The sequence below is a fragment of the Bos grunniens genome, chromosome 7 (genome assembly GCF_055505025.1).
Source record: "Bos grunniens cultivar Pamir isolate PY7600 chromosome 7, Bosgru_T2T1.0, whole genome shotgun sequence".
NCBI lineage: Eukaryota > Metazoa > Chordata > Mammalia > Artiodactyla > Bovidae > Bos > Bos grunniens.
Window position 1 is genome coordinate 69,869,258 of NC_141171.1, and position 16,977 is coordinate 69,886,234.

The window sequence follows — 16,977 nt, forward strand, 5'->3', positions numbered from 1 at the left end:
GATTTTGGTATGATGTACAACATTATTTCTCCTAAATGCTGCTTTTAACGTCCAAGTAGTTTCTTTTGTATTTTTGGCAGAAGATTGGTTTCTGATAGCCAGATACCAAAGAAATAAGGATCTTTACATGCTCTCTTCAGGCAGAGGAAAGGAAATTATATTTTCTCCACTTATTTGAAGTGTGGATAGATTCTAAGAGTGATTATGCTTTGTGGTGATTGGTGAAACCTCCAGTTCATCTTGGAGTTCTAGAACAAAGCTGTGAGAGCGAGGCTTGTAAATAGGTTTGGATTTAATAAAGGGCATCAGAGTGGTTACCACTCTTGGTTGCAAGTGTTAGGATCAATTCAAACCTGGTTGTAAACTCATGTACACAAGGGTGCCAGGGGCCTCAAGGGTAGCCTGGAAGGAGGACTCCAAGCAAAGCCACTGGGTTTCTGTCTTCTCTCCTTTGTCTCTTATTTCTCCTTCACCTCTTCCCATCTCTCTTCCAATCTGCCTTTCCCTATATCTTTCTCTCTCATCCCAGTTTTTATTTCCCTCTCTCCTTCGTTTCTCTCCCTCCTCCACCCCTCTTCCCAACTTTCTCTTTCCCCCAGCATTCTATTATCTCATCTCTCTCCCCCATTTTCCCTCTCCCATCTCTCTCCATCTTTCTCTCACCCCCTTTCTACCCACGTTTGTACCATGTTGTCTCCAATTTTTGTCTTTCTTCTTTCTCCCCCCATCTTTCTCTGTTCTTCCATCTCTCTTCCCTCATTATCCTCCCCAACTTCTCTCCCATCTTTCTTTTGTCTCTTGTCAACTCATTCCCCTCTGTGCCATCTTTCTCTCTCCTACATATCCATCCCATTTACGGCCTCTTCATACAGACTGTGTCATGGCTTCCTCCACATAGTGGGGGATGTGGCATAGGCAGCTCCGGCTTTACCTAGTCCCAGCTTGGTGACGCCAGAGGAAAAAGAATGCTTTAGACTCCAGTTTTATGTAAATATCAGAGAAAGTTGTCATTGACCTAGTTTGGGTTACATGCCCACTTCTTGGGATTAATTCATTTATGCCAACAAAATGAAAAAGCTGCCTCACCTACTTGGATTGAATGCTTATCCCTGTGGCCAGTGGTGATGGGATGGGGGCGAGGTATTAAGCTTGGCACCTTCATCACAATTGGTAAGAGTAAGAAAGAAGTTTTCCATTAGGAGAACAGGAGGGTTATTAACAGAAGATACAGGAAATAGACTGTGGGTGAGCAGAAAGAGCAGATGTCTACTACAGCCACCAAGATGGGCATGGAAAGCAAAGAACAGTCCTCCCATTCACTGTGTTATTCTGACCAGACAGTATACTTCGGAAGCGGGTAGGAGGAGTATATTCCTTACTAGTGGATGTAGCTGGTCTTTTCTCTTTTGATCTTAGGGATCCTTCTCCTGCTGCTGCTGCTGCTGCTGCTAAGTCGCTTCAGTCATGTCCGACTCTGTGCAACCCCATAGACGGCAGCCCACCAGGCTCCCCCGTCCCTGGGATTTTCCAGGCAAGAGTGCTGGAGTGGGGTGCCATTGCCTTCTCCTAAGGATCCTTCTAGTTGGTTGAAAAAGACCTATTTTTAAATCCCTTCAGTGACCTGTCCTCCTTGCCACTAATATCTTCCACATCTCAGCTTGTTGTGAAGGGATGGCCCAGGTGAGCCAAAACAGCTATGCATCTGCCACTCAGGCTCTTTCCCTAGGCTGCTTCTCATTCTAACTGTACCAACTCCACCCAGTTCCTTAGGGTTTCTTAACTCCCTTCAGCAGACGTCAGCTACATACTCTGGACTCATGATTCAGCTTGAACTGGGTAGGTACATTTTTTTTTTTTTTAAAGCAAAAAAGAGGGATACCAATCAAAAGAAAAAAGAAATAATAAGAGTTTGGGGACATTCAGTATTGCAATGGGAAATTGGGGAACTGGGCTGTGGAGGGGCATATTCTCCCTCAGTGCATTTTGAATTGATTTTCAGAGATAGAGATGGGCTCTACAATAAGGGCTGAGTATTACCAAACAAGGACTCCCTGCCCTATGAACAGAGAAGCCCATACTATGGCAGTGGCTTTCAAGAAAAGAAAGAGCTTTACTGTGAGGTTGACAGGCAAAAAAGGCATGAGGCAAAGCTCTCAAATTTGTCTCCCTGATCCAGGGTTAAGGTGAAATTTAAAGGGCTAGAGGAATTTCAAATGTGGAAGCTGATTGGCTAGTCTTAGAATTAGTCCTTATAGGCTACTAGTCCTGCTGGAAGCCAAGTTTTCCTAATTGAAAATTTTCTTGCTTGGTAAAGAGCTCCAGTGGCAACATTTTCACTCTTTTGAGTTTTGTAGACTGAAGATTCTTGATTCCAGGGTCATCTTGGGGATGTGGGTTCCTGTTTTGCACATGTCTAGTGCTTTGTCTCTGTAAAGTAACTTAAGATCTGATTAATCAACAACCTGTGCAGCAAAACCCTTTTCAGCTGGTGCTGTTTCACTTAATTGACAAGCTATTTAAGGAGGCAAAACCGGTTCAAACTGGTGCACTTTCAAGAAAGAACAGAGAAGGGATGCAGAGCTGCTGCTGACTCTCCACTTTGCTTTTTTTGTCCTACATTGGAGGTGAATGTCCTTTACTAGGTACAGACAAGCCAGGATTTGGGAGCTGGGGGTGGGGGGTGGGGAAAATGATAAACACAAGTTTAATTGGGTTGGAAAGCATTTGTGTGGATTAATTTGCTTCAAAATGCCTTAAGAGAGCCAACCCTGAAGATGAGTTGAAACTATCTTAATTTCTTCCTAATAAATAGAGCCAGGGGTGTAGACAGATACATGTCAACAGAGAAACCAACCTTCATGGGTCCTTCTCAAGAGACTTACGGGAAAGTTGTGGGGCAGAAGGAGAAACGGGGCTCAGAGGTGGTGCTGAGAGCTCCATTTCCTCCTCCAGGCTGTTATAGTAGTTTCTGGCCGAGCCTGTGGCTCTTGCTGCCTATTTTGGATTTGGCCGAGACTCCTCCGGGCAGGCTTTGTGCTGCCTCTGCCTGTTTGTGTAAGAATGTGACACATGGACCCAGCAGTCAGCCAGGTGCCAACCATGTAATCCGACACCATATGTTCCCAAGTCAGGAGCGTATAGAGCAGATTTTTTTTTTTATACTTTTGCAAGTAGGTTAATTACATTCGTCTATATTTTAAGGTTTAAGGGTCACAGATTCGAAATTATTCCTGACATACTTAGGTGGCCATTTATGACCAAAATTACTAAATGTGAACTGTTGCATCTTGAAGATGGTGCAAAGAGCATATTCTCAGAATGAGACCACAGCTCAAAAAAAATGCTCTCTTAGTAAGACTGTTCTTCATTGGCAGTACTTATAAAAACTGATTTAAAGTGTTGTTTTGAGGCAAAATCAGTGTTGCTCATCTTTTAGGCATCCTTCTTTGCCCAGATGTTTGTTTGTGATATTTAACCAGTTTTCCAGGGGATATTGGTGGATGGAACCAGCTGTGTCTTTTTCTCGGCTGCTCTTTGTTCTTAAAGTTTAAAAATGATGCTAAGGCTGAAACTCCAGTACTTTGGCCACCTCATGCAAAGAGTTGACTCATTGGAAAAGACTGATGCTGGGAGGGATTGGGGGCAGAGGGAGAAGGGGACGACAGAGGATGAGATGGCTGGATGGCATCACTGACTCGATGGACGTGAGTCTCAGTGAACTCCGGGAGTTGGTGATGGATAGGGAGGCCTGGCGTGCTGCGATTCATGAGGTCGCAAAGAGTCGGACACGACTGAGTGACTGATCTGATCTGATAAAAGCTAAATTTTGAAAATGAAGTTTATATAATTCAGGTTATTTTACCAATACCAGTCAATCCAACCAGTCCATCCTGGAGGAAATCAGTCCTGAATATTCATTGGAAGGACTGATGCTGAAGCTGAAACTCCAATAATTTGGCTACCTGATGCGAAGAACTGACTCATTTGAAAAGACCCTGATGCTGGGAAAGATTGAAGGCAGGAGGAGAAGGGGACCACAGAGGATGAGACGGTTGGATGGCATCATTGACTCAATGGAGTTTCAGTAAACTCTGGGAGTTGGCAACGGACAGGGAGGCCTGGTGTGCTGCAGTCCATGGGGTCGCAAAGAGTCGAACACGACTGAGCAACTGGACTGAACTGAACCAATACACACTAATGACATAGCTAATATTTGTTGAGAGTTCTATCAGTGCCAAAAAGTTGCTGAGATATTTGCATGCAACGTCTTAATCTTTGAACAACTTATGTAGCAGGGACTCTCTTATTCTTAATGTTAACAATGGGATATGGCTGTTATCTTGCATTGGCCCCTCTGGGTGTGTACCTTACTCTTTCACTCTGTTCTGAGCCTAGGAGGCTGACAGATACCAGTCACATCCACCACTCCTTCCCCTGCCCTCTGGCTTACTTTTGGATTTGGCCAGTCAAGATCCCTGATGAGACAATTAAAGGGATGACTAAGTCTAAAAGAGTTTTAGAAACCCAGTCTCTGAGTACACTACTAAGCATATCTGCTCCTCGAATTTTTGTCTATGAAATAGAGATGAATCTACCTTTTTCTTGGGTGGTGGTGAGGAGGATTAAATTAGATGACTCACATAAAAAATACCTAGCTAGATTTCTCCATTCTAAAGGTCTGTTTTCTGTTGCATTTTGTAACGTAGTAGTCTGTGAAAGTGATGGTTTACAATCACAGTTTGTTCTCTAACATGGCAGGGGCAGGAGGCAGAGTGCCATATCCTGCCCAGACACCCTGGACCCACCTGGGAGTGGCCTACATGCAGTGCGTTGACTGCCACGGCTACTTCTGTCTGCCTGAGTCAGTGTGCTTTGTCCTCAAGCAATCAGAAATGCCAGTGTTTCTTCTGGCTCCTGGACTGATTCTTTTAATATTCACATTCTTACAAATTTCACAAAAATTTGAATTTTGTCAAATGCTTTCCCAGTGTACATGGTTTGTATGATCTCCTTTGATTTATTAGCACAGTGAATTATATTAATAAATCTCCATAGATTGAGCACTCCCTGCATGGCTGGAACATTATTCTAATTGGCTAATTGATTGTTTGCTAATATTATATTTATTTTTGCTTCCATGTTTATAAGTGAAATTGGTCTGTAGTTTTTTTGGCTTTCCTTGTAGCTCAGTCGGTAAAGAATCTGCCTGCAGTGCAGGAGACCTGGGTTCAATCCCTGGGTTGGGAAGATCCCCTGGAGAAAGAAATGGCAACCCACTCCAGTATCCTTGCCTGGAAAATCTCATGGACAGAGGAGCCTGGTGGGCTGCAGTCCGTGGGGTCGCAAAGGGTCGGGCATGACTGAGCAACTAACACTTATTTACTTACCAGATTCAGGTATCAGTGTTACACTTACAAAGGGAATTGGGAAGGTTTCCTTCTTTTTCTACTCTCTGGAACAGGTTGGGTAGCCCTGGGATTGTATCTTCTTTGAAGGTCTGGTTTCTGCATGAAATCCTTTAGGCCTGACACTTTGTTTGCTGTTTCGTAGTAGGTCTTTGATAACTTACTTTTTGTCTCGTAGGAAACTGGTGTGTTCAAACTTTGGTCTACTGGAATCAGTTTGGTGAGTGGTATTAAAATTATTCATTATTTAGGTTTTCAAATTTATTACACAGAATTATACCAAGTATTTTCTAATGGTGTATTTCAGTTTTCTGTTTACCTTTTCTTATTTTGGATGTTTGTGTTTTCTCCTCCTTTTTTTTTTTTTTTTAAATTAAATAAGCTAGTGGTTTGTCTGTTGATTTCTTCAAAGACCAGATTTTATTTGTTTATTGGTTTTACTTTTTCCTCTTTTCTAAAGCATTAGATTTTACTATTTACTTCTTTCCTTCTGGGAGTATATTTTTTATTTTAGGAAGAACAATTTCAAGTTACAATAGCTTTATGATACATAAGACAAATCATTCCTCGTTCATATTTTTCCCCAGATTTTTCTGGGATGTTTTCATTTGTTTGTGAATAGTCTCCCAGAGGTGACTTTTATAATTATTGGTCAAATTTCACTGGAATTACATTGATTATTTTTAGATTTTTGGAGGAGAATGGGTATTTCTATAATACTGAATCTTCTTATCCAGGAACAAGTTATGTCTCTTCATTATTTATTTGTACCTCTCAGTAATTTTATTTTTTATATATATTACACTCAATTTTTGTTAAATTTATTTAAAGTTTTAGCCTTAATTGTTTTTTACTTGTGTGAATGGAATTTTTTCCTTCTATAATCTGTAAGTTGTAAGAATAGTATTGATTTTTGTGTGTTTGTAACTGCCCATTTCATGAATGCTTGTTTCTACTTTTTTGTTCTTCCGTGTTTCCCAAGTGTATAATCATATCATATGCAAATAATTGCAAGTTCATTTTCTAATAGTTGTATCACTTATTGTTTTTTTATATGCACTAATTGGTACTTTCAGAACAGTGTTAAATAACAAATGTAAAAGAAAAACCTCAAGTCATATTGTTGACTTTAGTGAGGATGCTTCTAGTGTTTCAATAGTTAGCATAATTCTTAATTTTGAGGGAGGATACATATGTCCTTTTTCAAGAAGTAAATTTTTTTTAAAGCAAGAGATATATTTGAATATTATTAAAAACTTTTGACAGTTTTCTTGGTAATCATATTTTTCTCCTTTGACCTATTTATTTGATGAATTTCATTAATGGATTTTCTAAGATTGAAATACTTTTGAATTCCTGGAATGAATCAATTTGCATAATGTACTGCTGGATTCTCATTGTTAAGATTTTTAGGGTTTTTCATGCTACTATTTTTAAAGTTAGGTTGGTTTGCATGCTTCATCTTTTATCAAAAATTTAGTTCTTAATGGTTTCCAAGTAGTCTATCATGTGGCTATACCACAAATTAATGCCATTTTCACTTTCATGCATTGGAGAAGGAAATGGAAACCCACTCCAGTGTTCTTGCCTGGAGAATCCCAGGGACGGGGGAGCCGGGTGGGCTGCCGTCCCTGGGGTCGCACAGAGTCGGACACGACTGAAGCGACTTAGCAGCAGCATTGTTCCCTTATAGAGCCATTGATTTGTCATTTCCATTTTTCAACATTGTAAGTAACAATGAATATGCTTGTCCACCCCTTTTCCTTGTTTCTTAGCTTATTTACCACTTCTTAAGAGAGCCCCTTCCTGACCCTCTGACTACACTAAATCCTCTAATTACATGGAACTGTCTTATCTTCCCAGTGCTTTGTTAGGTCTGTAATTTACATTGACTATGTGTAGTTAATGTCATCTTCTTCTCTACTATTTGGTAAGTGGCATGAAGTCATGGACCATGTCTGATATTACACATCACTGCATCCTTCCAGGAGCTCAGTGCCTGACCTATAGTATGAGTTCAGTAAGTACTTTCTGAATAATGATTATCATCTATGTACATATATTTTCTTCTAAGGAGGGTAGGCCTGTTACATAAAAAGAAATTTTAAATTTTATTTTCTGTGTACATTGAGATAGTAAATTAATTGATTGGAACTGGAGGTGAACTACATTATTTTCATAAGAAAGGAGAGAGGAATTTGGGATGGTGGAGAAGGAGCAGGTGAACAGAAAGGTTGGAGTCTGAGACACAGACCCTAAAGCTAGTGGTAAAGGGACTAAGGAGCTTCAGAGAAAGGATTTTTAGTTACAGTAGAATCCTATTCAACTCAAGTGCTAAGTCTTGATAGATTCTTAGGAAAATCATTTTTGTGAAGCTAAGACAGTTATTCAACAAAGATGTCAATGTCATCTGAGTTTCACCAAGAAGGTAAATTAAGTTTAAAAAGGGCAACGGTAAAGTCCTGCATGTAGATTAAAAAATATATCTGTTGCCTGAAGTAGTAGAGGTTTGGAGGGGACCTGACTTTGATAGCTTTCTCTTTAAAAATGTGGGCAATTACCTGAGTACAACGTGTGACAATTTGTGTGATCAGTATTAAAACAGTGAATGCAGGAATTAATAGGAGAACAACATCCTATCCAAGGTAGACCATAGTTCTACTTCACCCTATTGGTCAGGTTACATTTAAAGTATTCATTTCAGTTTTTTTTTAACCTGAACCATTGGCAAACTTGATAGCACCCAGCATGCTACCTAGTAGGGAAGAGTTTGGAAGGCCATGGCCTAAGAATCATGTTTGAGGGGAAGAGAAACCGTTTAGTCTCAAAAAGAGGAAAAGTTCAGGCCACTTGATAACTGTCCTCAAATCTGTTGAAGGACTGATGTGTTGAAAAGGGTTAGATCCTGTTCTATGGGCTGCAGAAGACAGTATTTGGAACAACAGCGTATATTATGGGGCCTAAGATAGACTCAGTACAAAAACTTTAGGATTAAATTAGAATGTGCTGCTGTTGGAAGTGGGAGCTTTCTGGCGTTGAGTATTCTAGCAGAGGCTGTGTGACCATCTATAGAGGAGACTTCTGCTTTGAATGGGTCAGACTACATGACTTCTTCAGTCTTCTCCTATGGAGAATCTATGAAAAAGACTGGCTGCCTCATTGCTTTCACTCTTCATTGTTACTAGTTTAGTATCTGCTTTACTCTTCAGGCTGAAAGCTCTGTGAGGATGAGGACCGTGTCTATTTTGTTCACACTGAAGTAGGAGGGGCTGGCATAGAGCTTTGTGGTCAGTAATTACTTGGTGAAGTGAAATGAATGGTTGTCACCCACGATAAACAATGTCGATGGAGCAGTTTAGCCATTAGAATAGAGGAAATTAATTAAGGGGACTGGGTTCAGTTGATGTCTCTACTTTGGCCCCATCCTTAATATGTCAAGTCTTGAGCCAATAGGAGACCTGGTCTTATTGCCAACTTTATCTTTTAGAGGTAGACTTCCATTTCTCCACTCATGAAATAATAGGGAAAAACCGTATGGCAGAGTGTGTAAGAGCACAGTTCCTGGAGTCAGACTCCCTTGTATTACTTTCACAGGGTTACTGTGAGAATTGAATTTGTGTGTTTGTATGTATGTGTATTGGAGAAGGCAATGGCACCCCACTCCAGTACTCTTGCCTGGAAAATCCCATGGACAGAGGAGCCTGGTGGGCTGCAGTCTATGGGGTTGCTAAGAGTCGGACACGACTGAGCGACTTCACTTTCATGCATTGGAGAAGGAAATGGCAACCCACTCCAGTGTTCTTGCCTGGAGAATCCCAGGGACAGCGGAGCCTGGTAGGCTGCCATCTGTGGGGTCACACAGAGTCGGACACGACTGAAGCGACTTAGCAGCAGCATGTATGTGTATGTGAGCTACTATTATAAATTGGTATAAATTCTTTTTTAAAACTTAAGCATTTGGAAAAGACAGGACACATGGTAGGGCTTTGAATAATGTGCATAATGATGAATTCTCTCTATATATACAGAAGCTTACGAAGAAGCCTTCTAAAAGTTGTACATACACTAGAGAGATAGAAGGCTGAATTTGAATCCCAGTTTTGCCATAAGCCATTCTCCTCTCTGGAATATCAGTAACATGGAGCTGAAAATACCAGTATTGACTACCTTGAGAGTGAAGTGAGCTCAACTATGTGGTAGAATTTTGATAACTGTAGATTAAAATGCATAACTTGAGTTCTATTACTGCTTATGTCTTTATCACTACCACTGGTCTCCCTACCACACACTGTAGTGGGGCCCTGGCTCAGCTGCTACTTTGCAGGATTCTTCTCTTCTACCAGCTTTAGCTCCTTTCCTTCTCATCATCCCTTCCTGGGAGGAGGAAGGGAGGGAGTACTTCCTCTTTGCTTTTAGAGCTATCAGGATCTCAGGTTTAAGGGCTTAGATTAGAAAGAAAAATGGCTGTTTTGATTTCCACCCTGTTCTTCTATGCCATTTCTTTCTTGGTCCCTCTCAAAATTTTCCCAGCTCTCCTGTGGCATAAAGTGAGTCAGAATAGCAAATGAAACATGCAGAAGACATAAATTCCAGGCATAAAATATATATCAAATATACATCTATCAATTGGCTTTATGCTATCTGAGCTGCCCCCAGGGTGTCAGTGGATCAGGTGAATGGATTTCTGCCACTGTGGGTAATTCCGTAAGGTAATAGGGCCGGCCTTAATGCAGTGGAGAGGCAATATTCTCCCAGTTATAGATCAAGGTTTAAAGGGGGATTTGTATATTTTGATTTTGTGAGTCAATGAAGTTGAGTCCCTAAGGCACTCTCGGAACTCAGGCTTTCTGAGGCTGTGGAGAGGAACTGACTAAAAGCCAGGAATGCAGCTTGAAGGGGATGAAGCCACCCTTGGCTCCAAAGGACTGGTCCAGAAAGGTTCAGTCTTAGGATGTCTGAGGAAGCTCAAGAGTAAAGATAATTATTGTATAAATATTGCTTTATTTTTTTCATTTACTTGATCAAGTTAACTATTATACCAAATAGTGAATTTGTCTAATCAAATGGAGAAAAAATTCAAGCTATTTGATTGACTGACAACACCCAACCAGAAAGGTTCATCAGTTAGCTTTAATTGTGATGTTACACCTCTATGATGATGCACTAAGAGGGAAGACTTGGAGAAACACAAGGAACACTTATTAAGATGACATTTTATTTTACAGGTACTGTGCTTAGCATTTCCATGCACTGACTAATGCTTTCTGCACCCCTATGATTTTGGAACTATGGTTATCATTTACATTTTATGGTTGAGGAAATCAAGACATTGAGAAGTTAAGTAACTTGCTCAAGGACCACCTAGTTGGTGGATCAGGGATCTGAATCCATTCTTAACCACTACAAATACTGCCCCAAAGAGAGAAGCTCTTTCCAATTTGGGGAATGGTTTTCTAGGCTCCTGGAAGTCTGAGAACTTAGATTCAGAAAAATTTGATCAGAAATGAGAATATTAGAAATGTGCCTGGGAGTAAGTTAATATTCCTGATATACACCAGTGTGCTTAAGAATGGTTTCTACAGCTCCACACAACTAGTGGGAGGTAGGGAGAAACCTACTCCAACCTTTCTTTAGATGAAATCTGTTAGCAAATTCCACATTTGGACCTGAGCCCTAGCAGAGTTGTTAGAGATCTGATGACTTGGCTGAGATTTAAAAGATTTTCCAAACACAGGGGTCTCAAGAAAGATGCAGACTTTGATTACTGAAGTACAGCTGTGCTAAACATTTCCGATTATTGGGGAGTCCCAAGTCTAGTACATGTCATGCATATGGTAGTAAGCAGGATACTGAAGATTAATATCTATTAGCCGACCTCTTCTTCCCAACAGAACTCAGTTCTATTCCTGCAGTCACCCTGCCCCATGTGGCCAATTAAACACAGCTGATCCCAATTCCAGATCCCAAGGGTGGGCCTGATTAGGTTTAGCAATCCAATTTTTCTATCCTGGGATTGGTTCAACAGTGGGCATATGATCTGATACTGGCCAATTAGAATTGAGAGGATGTCGGGGGAGGAAGAGAAGTTAGGTATCTGCGTCAGTTTTCTTCTATTTTAAGGGAAATTCTCAGAGATTATCTTTTTCTTTCCTTTAGAAGTAGCTATGTTTGTGTTGTGATAACTATGCATGTCTCACAGTGTTTTATAACTTTCTCAAAGACCCAACTAAAATCAGCTTAAAGAATACATGTTTATTTTATAACCATTCACATAAGAGTTTCAGAGGTAGGATGGTTACAGGGTTGGTTAATCCCAGGGGTGCAAGATTCCTTGCACCATTCTCTACTGTGTGTTGGTAGCTTTCTTTGTGCTGACAAGATGATAGTAGCAGCTCTAGGAATCCTCACACGGGAGAGGCAAGAGTGTCCAGAGGCAGGAAAGGTGGCAAGTTCCTGACTTGTGTGGGAAACATTCCTAGAAGGGCCAAAGCTGACTTCCTCTTATGTTGCCAAGAATTGTTGCACGTACATTCTTCAAACAGTTGTGGGTAGATGAAAGAAATGACCATAATTGGCTTAGATAATTAACATCTACACTTCAGTTCAGTTCAGTCACTCAGTCGTGTCCAGCTCTTTGAGAACCCATGAATCGCAGCATGCCAGGCCTCCCTGTCCATCACCAACTCCTGGAGTTCACCCAGACTCACATCCATCGAGTCAGTGATGCCATCCAGCCATCTCATCCTCTGTCGTTCCCTTCTCCTCCTGCCCCCAATCCCTCCCAGCATCAGGGTCTTTTCCAGTGAGTCAACTCTTTGCATGAGGTGGCCAAAGTACTGGAGTTTCAGCTTCAGCATCATTCCTTCCAAAGAAATCCCAGGGCTGATCTCCTTCAAAATGGACTGGTTGGATCTCCTTGCAGTCCAAGGGACTCTCAAGAGTCTTCTCCAACACCACAGTGCAAAAGCATCAATTCTTCGGCACTTAGCCTTCTTCACAGTCCAACTCTCACATCCATACATGACCACAGGAAAAACGATAGCCTTGACTAGACGGACCTTTGTTGGCAAAGTAATATCTCTGCTTTTCAATATGCTATTTAGGTTGGTCATAAGGAAGATGAAATATACTATTTGATACTTGAATAAAACTGGGCTTCTCTTGGAGAGAGAAGTGGGAGAGAGTATGACTGTTGGATAGATAACCAGTAGGGTTGGCCATACCCTACAACAACTGTAGTTGTCAGACTACCAGTTTGAGTGAAGCCAGCATCAAAGATGACAAGGTAGACAGATGCAAGTATCTGGGTCCTTAATGACATAATGAGCCGCTGAATCAAACCAAATAAGAAACCTGCACAGCTTCCTGTGGACTTCTATTATGTGCCATAAGTTCCCTTCTTATTAAAGCTGTTTGAGTTTTCTATAATTTGCAACTGAGATTACTAAAGACAGATACAAGGTGCTTAATGTACACTTGGTGAATAAATCAATGAACAGATGAATGGATTTGAGGTTTATGTACTAAGGATGAAAGTCTCTTACTGTATCATATGAGGATGAGCAATTTTTGAAAAGCAGGCAGGGGTAAGTCAGATTTTGATATACTGAAAATACATAGTAAGTTCTTCTGAAAAGACATATTTATCTTATAAAATAGTTCCTTTTAAAAAACATTAGAGCATATCTGTGGTTATTACTGTTAACAGAAAATTACTGAAAACAACTGGCTCTCTTCTGGATGAGTACAAAGTGGGGAGATAAAGTAGGTATACTATGGAAGTATTTAATAAACCATTTATCAAATATTTCTGGGGTGCTTATGATATGCCAGGCATTGTGGTTGGTCTCAGGGATACAAAAGTGAGCAAGAACAATGTGATCTTACTTTCAAAAATTTGGAGTATTTCTTCTATATTTCAGGGATCTAGACTAAAATATCCCCAATAGATCCTAAACTAGTAGAGAAGCATTACTGTTAATTTGGTTTACTAAAAATTAGGCTAATTGAATATGTAATATTTGGTGGTTGTACAGCACTCCTGTAAAGTATATACATGTATATAATAAAATAAATATTAATAAATACCTGCCATTGATAACTTACTCTGTGCTATGCATGGTTGGTTCTAAATGTCATGTACTTCTCATAATGATCATGTGAAGTAGATACTATCAGCAATCTCATTTTCTAGATGAGAAACCTGAAGCAGAGAACAGTTAAATATTTTATTAAGGTTGCACACCTAGCAAGTTGCTCAGTTTGGTTTTCTACCCTGCGAAACTTTTTCCAGAACTTATTCTCATAACCACTCCTATATGGGCATTGTATTTTATTCCCAATTGTATAGATTAGAATCTGAGTTTCAGACAGTGAAAATGACTCACCCTGTCTATAGTAGAAGGGAATCTGTGCTGGTCTCAAAGAGGTTTTTTGAGTATTAAATGAAACAATATGTAAAAAGTACATAAACCAAGGGCCTGGTGTATAGGAGGCCTTCAGAAACTGGAGGGCTTTAAACAAATTTAGGGTTTAGTTTTCTGGTCTTATTCTAGGAATTGTCAGAAATTTCTGAATTTCCAAAACCCACAGCATTTCTTTACCATATCCATTTCTTCTACCCCCCCTTGACTTACAGGAGGCCCCTACTTGCTTTTCAAGTATTGCAGGAGGAAATTATAAGAGGTGATGCAGACTCCTGAATGTAAGTCAGAAAGAGTTCTCCTCTAACTGTCTCATTTCCCTCTTCTGAGAATGTCCAAGGTTAGCACAAGAAATCCATGGGCATTGAATTCTCCATCAATTTTCAAAAGGTTACTTATCATAGAACTTTAGGATTGGAAGGGACCCTGAAGAACTTGTAATTTTAATCCTGTATTTGAAACAATATCTCCTTCTTTGGAATCCCACCAAGAGATAGTTTCTGAAATTTGGATCTGGGCCTGGGGTATTCATGAAGATGTTTATCACTCTTCTATCACACAGAGAAAAAATTAACTTGTTTTTTAAAAATTAATTTTGGTTGAACTATCATCTGTTATAGGAAAGGACAGTAAATCATATAGCTCTATTTATTATCCCCAAGTGAGGCAACAGAAAAGGTTACGAATTTTCACAAAGTGAACTTACTGTGTAACCAGCACTCAGAGGCCTCCTTCATGCCGTTTCCCACATACTAAGCCTTCAAAGGCAATCATTGTCCTAACTTCTGATGCCACAAATCAGTTTTGCCTGGTTTTGAACTTCGTATAAATAGAATCATGCAGCATGTAGTTCCTTGTGTCTGGTTTCATTCTATCAGCATAGAGGTGTGAAATTTATCCATGTTGTTGAATAAGGCTGTAGTTTGTTCATCCTCACTGTTGTGTAGTTTTCACTGTATGACCAGACCGTGACTTATTTATTCATTTTCTGTTGATGAATAGTCGACTGTTTCTAGTTTAGGCTATTAATTACAGTGCTTCTGTGAACATTCCTGTACATGTCTTTTGAACATTTGTTCACATTTCTGTTGTACATACCCAGGATTAGAATTGCCGGGTTATAGGAATGCATGTTTTGTCTTTAGTCAATGCTGTCAAACAATTTTCCAGAGTGTTCTCCAGTCTAAAAAGATTGAGTTGAACTTTTTAAAGGATAGGACCCAAGGGGAACATAAGAAGCTCCATTATAAGTGATGCTACATCTGTACTCAAAGAATCAGAAGCATCTACTTAAAACTTCATTTGTTCATTGAGCACCTACTGTGTGCTACAGGCTCTTAAGTTTTGGGGATCTAAGAGATTAAAAGAGAATTTAAGCATATAATCCAATGATAACTATTTACCAACTGTGGTAAAAGCAATGAAGGAAAAGTACAGAATGCCATAAACCCAAAAGACTAATGCCTTCCCTTTTTTATTCCTTAAGGGAAGGGGAAAAAAAAATAAACAAACAACCAACCTCTAACTGTAATAGTGTTAATTGTAAACCAGCTTCCAGGCTGTCAGGTTGCAACCTAATTAATCACTGAGGGTGGTATGGAATTGACGAATTGCTTTGGTGCTCTTTTACTAGTATAAATCTTTGATTTAATGATTGCTGCTCTCTGATTCATACCGTACTACCTTGGTGATCAATATGCATGATGAATGGCTGATTTTCAAGAACCACCCACTTGGTAATGCTCCTTTACATACACAGCGTGTGTATATATAAATTAGCACGCAAGACAGATTTCTAACAAAGCAGCAGACGGTGAGGTAATATTATGGGTTGAGAAGGAGGGGCAGAAATGGAGGAGATGAATGGAATTTGCTGATAGAAGCTGGGAGGAAATTTTCAGGAAGGGCAAAATAAAACACTCATTGAGAGAATTCTCTTTTCTGTTTACTGTTTGATCAGTTTCCCTTGGCTTAAGTCCTTCAGTTCAAGGATCTGACACTGCTTTGAAGGAGACTTACTATTCACAGCTCCTTCAGAACATGAAATTCATTGTAAGATAAAAGCTATATGTAATTATCAGCTATGGATTCCTTTGCTTTATTTCACAGTTTCTATCACCAGGTGGGCATGAGGGTAGGAAGTTGACTATGGTTTGCAGTGGTCCTGGAAGACCTGTTTTGTGTTTTGTTCATTAAATCCAGAACTGTTTATTGAGTACCTACCGTATCTCAAGCTGCAAGCTAGGTTCTGGAAGTACACTGGTGAGTAAGACAGGATAATGTCCACCCTCAAGGATCCTTTATCTGGAAGGGTCTGTGAGGCTTCTAGAGCCTTCTTTGGTATATTGGACACACATGTGCTATACTTCACTCTGGTGTTGAGATACTTGGTTTCTAGTTTCAGAGAATTGTCTTTAGGTGTCTCTCACCCTCCTGTTCGCACACACATATATTTTGTGATTCAGTTTCCTCATCTGTCAAAACCTTACTCTCTCAGATTTATTAGGGAAAGCCAGAAGTATGTGATGTAACTGTGAAATAGTGAGACCAATTCTGATGTGAGTTTTACAGAAACCAGTCTCTTTATTGCCATGTTGTAAATATGACAGCAACTTGAGTAGTGAAGAATTATATGAATGTAAGCTGTTTTGAATTTTCAGGGAATTTTATTTTATCTGAAAGACAGAATCAAAGAAACACTGAAAGAATTCTTGTTGCATTATTTTTGATAGCAAGAAGTTGGAAAACCTTAAAGACCCATCCCTGGAATTTTGGTGAAACATGATGAAATGATTCAAAATGATTACACAGATCTCTATTGACATAAAAAATAAGTTCTCATCATATTATTGAATAATAAAAAAGGTTTAGAAAAGCACATGTAGTTATGATCCTGGGCACAGAGTGGGTATTTGGTAAATATCTTTTTAATAAACAAATAACTGGTTATTTGTAGCTCTTCCCTACCTCCCTATCAGCAAAAAGAAATGTATGGAATGATGCTCCCTAAATTGTTAAACGTTGCTGTCTTGGTAGTGGAGTTTCATGTAAATAGAAAAAATTTTTGAAAAATATGTTCTAAATAGTTTATTTTTTATAATGAATGTTATTTATTTATATACCTAGAAAATACGAGCTATTTTCATTTT

The 16,977-nt window shown here is 39.7% G+C and overlaps 1 long non-coding RNA gene across 10 annotated transcripts in view; it reads left to right on the forward strand.

The window, feature by feature from the left end:
• The window catches only part of LOC147369788 (uncharacterized), a 43,923-nt gene that overhangs the window by 21,962 nt on the left and 4,984 nt on the right, over positions 1 to 16,977 (forward strand). The window contains exons 1-4 of one of the 10 annotated variants that reach the window (XR_015167883.1): positions 1,851 to 2,642; positions 5,584 to 5,625; positions 7,341 to 7,425; positions 14,044 to 14,109. This is a non-coding gene — a long non-coding RNA (uncharacterized LOC147369788). Of the gene's footprint in view, positions 1 to 1,850; positions 2,643 to 5,583; positions 5,626 to 7,340; positions 7,426 to 14,043; positions 14,110 to 16,977 lie in introns of those variants that run through there. The other 9 variants (XR_015167885.1, XR_015167886.1, XR_015167882.1 and 6 more) reach the window with 9 other exon arrangements.